The following is a 6,537-nucleotide window of genomic DNA, read 5'->3' on the forward strand; positions in this document are numbered from 1 at the left end:
TGATACACCACACTCAACTAAATGATCCACCATAGTTAACTCCTTCAGAAAGATAACAATAGCCTTATTCATCCTTGACGCAGACAAAATATTTTGTGCACCAATTTCATTTCATTTCCGATTGCTATCAAGCAATCTTCCACCGACACCGAATCATCTGGTATGCATTTGCAACCATGTCGGACAGTCAAGATTGAAAACCCATCTGAGTTTGAACCCATAATGACCACACGACTGGACTATAAATAAACCTACTACAAACTACTAACTAGCAAAATTATACAAAAAAAAAAGAAAAAAGTTAGAAGGAAAGTTTAAAGCACTCACTCAAGAACGCCGTCACTCACTCACAGTCGCACGCTTCCCACAATCACTCCGCACATGCGCACGAGAGAGAGAGAGAGAGAGAGAGAGAGAGAGAGAGAGAGAGATTTTTTGATTTTCAAAACCCTTTATTACAATTTACATCACAAAAAACTATTACAAACTACCAAACAACACCATTAATATTAAAAACAAAAGACTTAAAAGAAAGAAAACAACAACTCTTCTTCAACAATTTCACAAAGGATCTTATTTAAACACCACATTACCTCAAAAGATAAAAGATCATGCATTAATCTATAATAATGATAATCAATCAAAATCCTAGATTTGACTAATTTTACAAAAACTGCTGCCAAACTGTTGCAAACATTTTGCTCAATTTTTTCTTTTCTTGTGGCATAAATCGCCATTTTTGCCTGACCCAACAAGAAGTTTAACAATTGACACAGATGACGATTTTTCTTCACATATTTAAACCCACAAATAAACACTTTCATTGAGAAAACCACATCAAAAGAAGCAAACATATTTCTCAAGATATCAAATAAGGGTTTTAACCTCATACCGTGCATAAACGCATGAAAAATGGTTTCTTTCTCCAAACAAAAAGGGCAACCCTCAGTCACTTCAGAATTGATCAAGGAGACAAAAGCATTTACTGCAATAGCCCCGTGTAACACTCTCCACTGTAAATCCCCAGTTTTTTTGACTAATGGTGACTTATACAAGGCTCTCCATTCTGGTTTTTCATTGACAGCAAGATTGAGTATATTTCGCCAAGGTGTATCACACTTGTTATCTAAAAATTTCTTATTAAAAGCTTTCACACAAACCTTGTACAGTTCTTTCCCAAGTGCAACATGTGAACCCACAATCATTACTTCTTTACAATCCAAAAACATACTGTTGTGTTCTCCCAAAATGGGAGATATACCCAAATTCGGAAAAGGGTCTCTACAATCAGGAAATATCAACCCCTTTGAGTATTGATCCAACAGTTCTGTCTCTTCCTCAGTAAGAGCCGATCTCCATTTTTCAAGAGCTTTTGCTACTATACGGCAGGATTGAGTCCCAAATGCTCAGCAATCGCAGTCACATTCTTAAAAGCAGATCCCGCTATTTGATGTAAATGATCAACTACTGTCAACTTGGCATTACACAAAGTCCTTTCTGGTATGAGGAACGAAATCTCACGTGATAAGTCCAAACGTGAGCCACAGACCAATGGCTCTTGAAGTAACCAAAACAGAGAAGCAACATTGCTTTCCCTATTTTTCTTGAATAGAGACCAGACTTTAAATAAGTTGCGATAAAAAACTGGAAAATTAGATAGTTTTAATCTTTGAGAGTCCAACCAGAACAAAGTTTTGTCCAGTCCAAGCCCTTCAATATTCCGAAGGATTGCACAAGCAGCTCCCATCCAACTCGACTCTGAAGAGCACTGTAAGAGTCTCTGCACATATTGCAGACGAAATGCAGCCGTTCGGCTCTGCAAATGTATCAAACCAAGTCCTCCTTCGTCTTTTGATAAATACAGAACACTTTTTGGTACCCAGTGCATTCGGTCCCAGAAAAAATCTATTAACATGAATTTTCATCAACACATCCACTGGGGGATCTATACAGGCCAGGCGGTGCAGAAGTGCAGAGGCAACCAGATTGTTGATGATCAAGATTCTTCCTTTATAGGAAATTTTAGGGAGTAAAAACCTCCACTTATCCAGTCGCCCTTTGACCTTTTCAACAGTGCCTTCAAAATTCTTTTTTACAACATGTTCATTTCCTAAAAAGACTCCTAGATATTTAAAACCATCTCTTGTCCATTTTAGACCATCAGGAACTCTTGGTTCACCTTTTGGCCATTTTCCAACTAATATGGCCTCACTTTTTTTCCAGTTAACCTTTGCAGAAGAAAGAGTCTTAAAATCATCCAAAACCTTCAACATCACATTGACATCATTGGGTTCACTGATTATGACAACGACATCATCAGCGTACGCTGATAACTTAAAAACATTAACACAATTTGGCATGCGCAATCCACACACATCAGTTCTTAGTTTATTTAACAGGGGTTCTATGGCTAAGATGTATAACATGCCTGACAGCGCACAGCCTTGTCTGACACCCCTGTACACCCTAAACGGAGAGCATAAGTCACCATTAATCTTTAATATACTCTCAACGCCACAATACATCATTTTAATCATTGCAATAAACTCTGAACTAAAACCAAAGGCTTTTAAAACTTTCCATAAATAAATATGCTCGACTCTGTCGAAAGCCTTCTCTTGATCGATGGATATCATACCAAAATCTACGTCAAAAATGTTTCCACAGTCTACAATGTCTCTAATAAAAGAAACATTATCAAAGATTCTTCTTCCTGGGACGCAATATGACTGATCTGGGTGAACAATAGATCCAATAACTTCACCCAATCTGACTGCTAAAGCTTTGGACAATATTTTATAGTCATTACATAATAAACTTACTGGTCTCCAATTTATGATGTCATTTAAATCTCCTTTTTTCGGCAATAAAGCAATAATTGCCCTCCGGCAGCTTTGTGGCAGTTGTCCATTTACCAAACTCTCATTAAAAACTTTTACCAATTCTGGACCTATTTCTACCCAAAAAGATTTATAAAATTCAGTTGTAATGCCATCAATACCTGGTGCCTTTCCATTTGCCATTTTTTTAAGGGCATTTTCAAGCTCAACTAAACTCAAAGTTTTACTTATTTCCTCATTTGCATTTTTAGTTATGTGTGGTAAATTTTCCAAAAAATCCAAATTACCATCTTGTTCTTCTGAAATTTCCCTTTTGTACAAATCTTCATAAAAATGTACAGCTCTTTTTCTAATATCGGAGGGATTTGTCAATAAAAACCCTTTTTCTGATCGCAAGGCATGAATAAACTTTTTCTGACCATTCTTTTTTTCTAAACTGAAAAAGAATTTTGAAGGAGCATCCATTAATTCTGCACTTTGGAAACGTGATCTAATGATGGCACCTTTTGTTGTACAACCTAGCATATCGGCTAACAAATTATTTTTCTTTTTAATGTGCTCTATATATGTGGCTTCCTTTGTGGACTCTGCAAGCTCCTGTAGCTTCATCAGCTCTTCTTCTAACACACTCATTGAGCTATTTATATCTCTTGTGGCGTTGTGAGTATATTGTTGACACAATTGTTTGATTTGTATCTTCACAAAATCCCACCACTGCTGCAAAGTTACGAAAGAAGCTTTCATAGATTTAGCATTTGTCCAAAACTCTTTAAAAACTTCTCTAAAAAAAGTGTCACATAATAAATTGTTGTTAAAATGCCAAAAAGCACTTTTTGATTTCACAAAACTTTTTGCTACAACACATTTTATCAAGCTGTGATCAGAAAGACAAACCGGACTAATTGAACATTCTCTAAACATACTTAATTGATGCTTAAAACCATAGAATCTATCAAGCCTTGCCAGCGATAGCTGATTATCATGAGCGTGAGCCCAAGTGTACTGTCTCTGTGTACCATGGAAATTTCTCCATATATCAATTAAGCTATGAGACTTTTTCATTTGAATTAGCCTCTTTCTTGACTGCATATGTGGTTCAACATGATTCCGGTCTATGACGTTTTCAGTGCAATTAAAATCCCCTCCCAACATTAACAAATCATCATTGTTACAATCATTTAAAACACCATCCAAAGTGTTCAAAAAAGTCATTCTTTTCAATGCCATAGTTGGAGCATATACACAGACAAAAACAAAAGAACTATTTTCAAATACAGCTTTGATCTTCAGCAACTTTCCTTTAATTGTTTCCTCTACATTATAGGAATGTGGAGTAAAGTTTTTAGAAAATAACACAGCAACTCCGCCACTCAATGAAGTATAATGGCTTAAAATCACTAATCCGTCAAATTCTTTAACCCATTCTACAGCATTTGATACATCACTATGGGTCTCTTGAATGAACAACACATCAATTCTCTTATGTTTCATTAATTCAAATACTTGAGCTCTCTTCTTAAAATCCCTTGCTCCATTAACATTCAAAGAAGCAAGATTTATTTCCCCCATAAAGGATAAAAAAAGAGAGCAAAAGAAATAAAGCCATAAAAGATGCATCAATTTATCCATTCTGGCTGGATTCACTGGGCCCACCTGACTGACTACTTCATTTCGTAAGAATTTTCTCGATCCTTTCACCAATCAAGAACCTCTTGATTGGTGAAACAACTTTCACTTCTAAAAACCTTTACCTTCTCAATAAACTGTACTATGTCAGGAAAATACTCCTCTAGTTTGACCTTTTTCACATTTTTCGTCATTTTCAAAAAGGACTTAATATCTCCAACAGTATATGTACGGCTAGAGAAGCCACTTTGGGGAAGACTAACATTGACACTACATTCTGACATGTCGCTTTCGCTCTCAGTGTCAGTCTGGCTCATGTGAATACCATCTGTTCTTTATCAGCAGGGCATTCCAACAACTTCCTTTTTTGGGGGATTTTAAAAAAACATTCTTCATCTTCCAACACAGAACCCCCATCCTCTGGGTTTACCCTAGCCTCGTCTCCACTGTTACTATCATCATCTGAAACACATTCTGCTTGTTCTCTCCTCTGGGAATTTATGACCTCCTCTTCCTCAGCTACAGCTACACTGACTTCTTCAACAACTTCTTTTTCTATAGTCTCAGAGACACTCTCCACCATTGTTGGAGCAACCGACACTCTACTTGGACCCGGCACCTCCTCAACAACTGTGGCTATTTCACCCTGCACTTCAGTTACATTTTCTGAAGCAACAGTTGGTGCATTTTTATTTGTGTTATCCTCTCTTTTTGGACAAGCACGGATCAGGTGTCCATTTTCACCACAACCAAAGCACCTCATTGTATTAGTAGTGGCATATATTACATAATTGAATTCTTCATGCCGAAAATTTAGAGTCAGATCAAGTTCCTCAACGTTATCTTTCAATACAATGTAAACATAACGTCTGAAAGACACCACATGCTTCAACAAAGATGACTTGCTTCCAATTGGGATCATTTTAATTGAAGAGACCAGTTTTCCATACCTAGCGAGCATTCCAACTAAAACTTCATTCCTAATAAACGGCGGCACATTAGATAAAGTTACTCTCTTAGACGGCGTAGAAAGAGGCAAAACTGAGGTAAAAACCCCACTCTCCACTAACAAGTTCGCCAAATCGATCGTCTTAACAAACAAAACAATCGCATTGTTAATTCGCGACGCCGACAAAACATTCTCATGACCAACTACTGCACTCACCGCTAAACTACACTCCTCTATACTTGCAGTAACATCAATTTTCACACCATGACGCCTTGTTAGAAACTCCAAGGTCTCCGCACCCGGAGCTGCCATTCTCCCAGCACACCGACTGGGAGTAAAAACTCCCCCAAAAACAACCACCTCCCTCACAAATATTACCTAAACCTCAATATAAAATTCTAAAAACAATTACTAAAGATAGAAAAGGGTAGAAAAAGGCAGAAAAAGAGTTTCCAAACACTCGTACCTCACAACGCCGTCACGCACTCTCCATCCACGCACCTCACTCACTCAACGCATGCGCACACACAGAGAGAGAGAGAGAGAGAGAGAGAGAGAGAGAGAGAGAGAGAGAGAGAGAGAGAGAGAGAGAGAGAGAGAGAGAGAGAGAGAGAGAGAGAGAGAGAGAGAGAGAGAGAGAGAGCTCTTCATAAAACAGGCCACCAGCGGATCACAGATAAAGCCGAAAATGAAACTTCTCATATTTCTCCTGCTCATCATGTCAGGTAAGAGTTTATTCTGTGTTTCTGGGTCTTTCTAAAACAGCACCTGTTCTCAATCAGGTCCATGTTCGCTCTGAGCTGAGTTTCTCTCTCTTATGTTTTTAGTCTTGGTGTGTGAGACGACGGAGATCTTGACTTTCACTGGTTATGAAGGAGGAAAAGTTGAAATACGCTGTGACTATGAGTCTGGATATGAAGAGCAGAATAGCCTAAGTATCTCTGCAGAGGAGAGTGTCCAGTACGCAATAAAGACATTCCTGTTCAATCTGGATCTCCAGCTAAAGACAGGAGATTCTCTCTGACCGATGACAGAACGACCCGCATCTTCACCGTCACCATCACTGATCTGAGAACAGAGGATCAAGGCAAATACTGGTGTGGTGTGACAGGACTGGGAAAA

This window comes from Scardinius erythrophthalmus, assembly GCF_964197995.2.
Source record: "Scardinius erythrophthalmus genome assembly, chromosome: 3".
Classification (NCBI taxonomy): Eukaryota; Metazoa; Chordata; class Actinopteri; order Cypriniformes; family Leuciscidae; genus Scardinius; species Scardinius erythrophthalmus.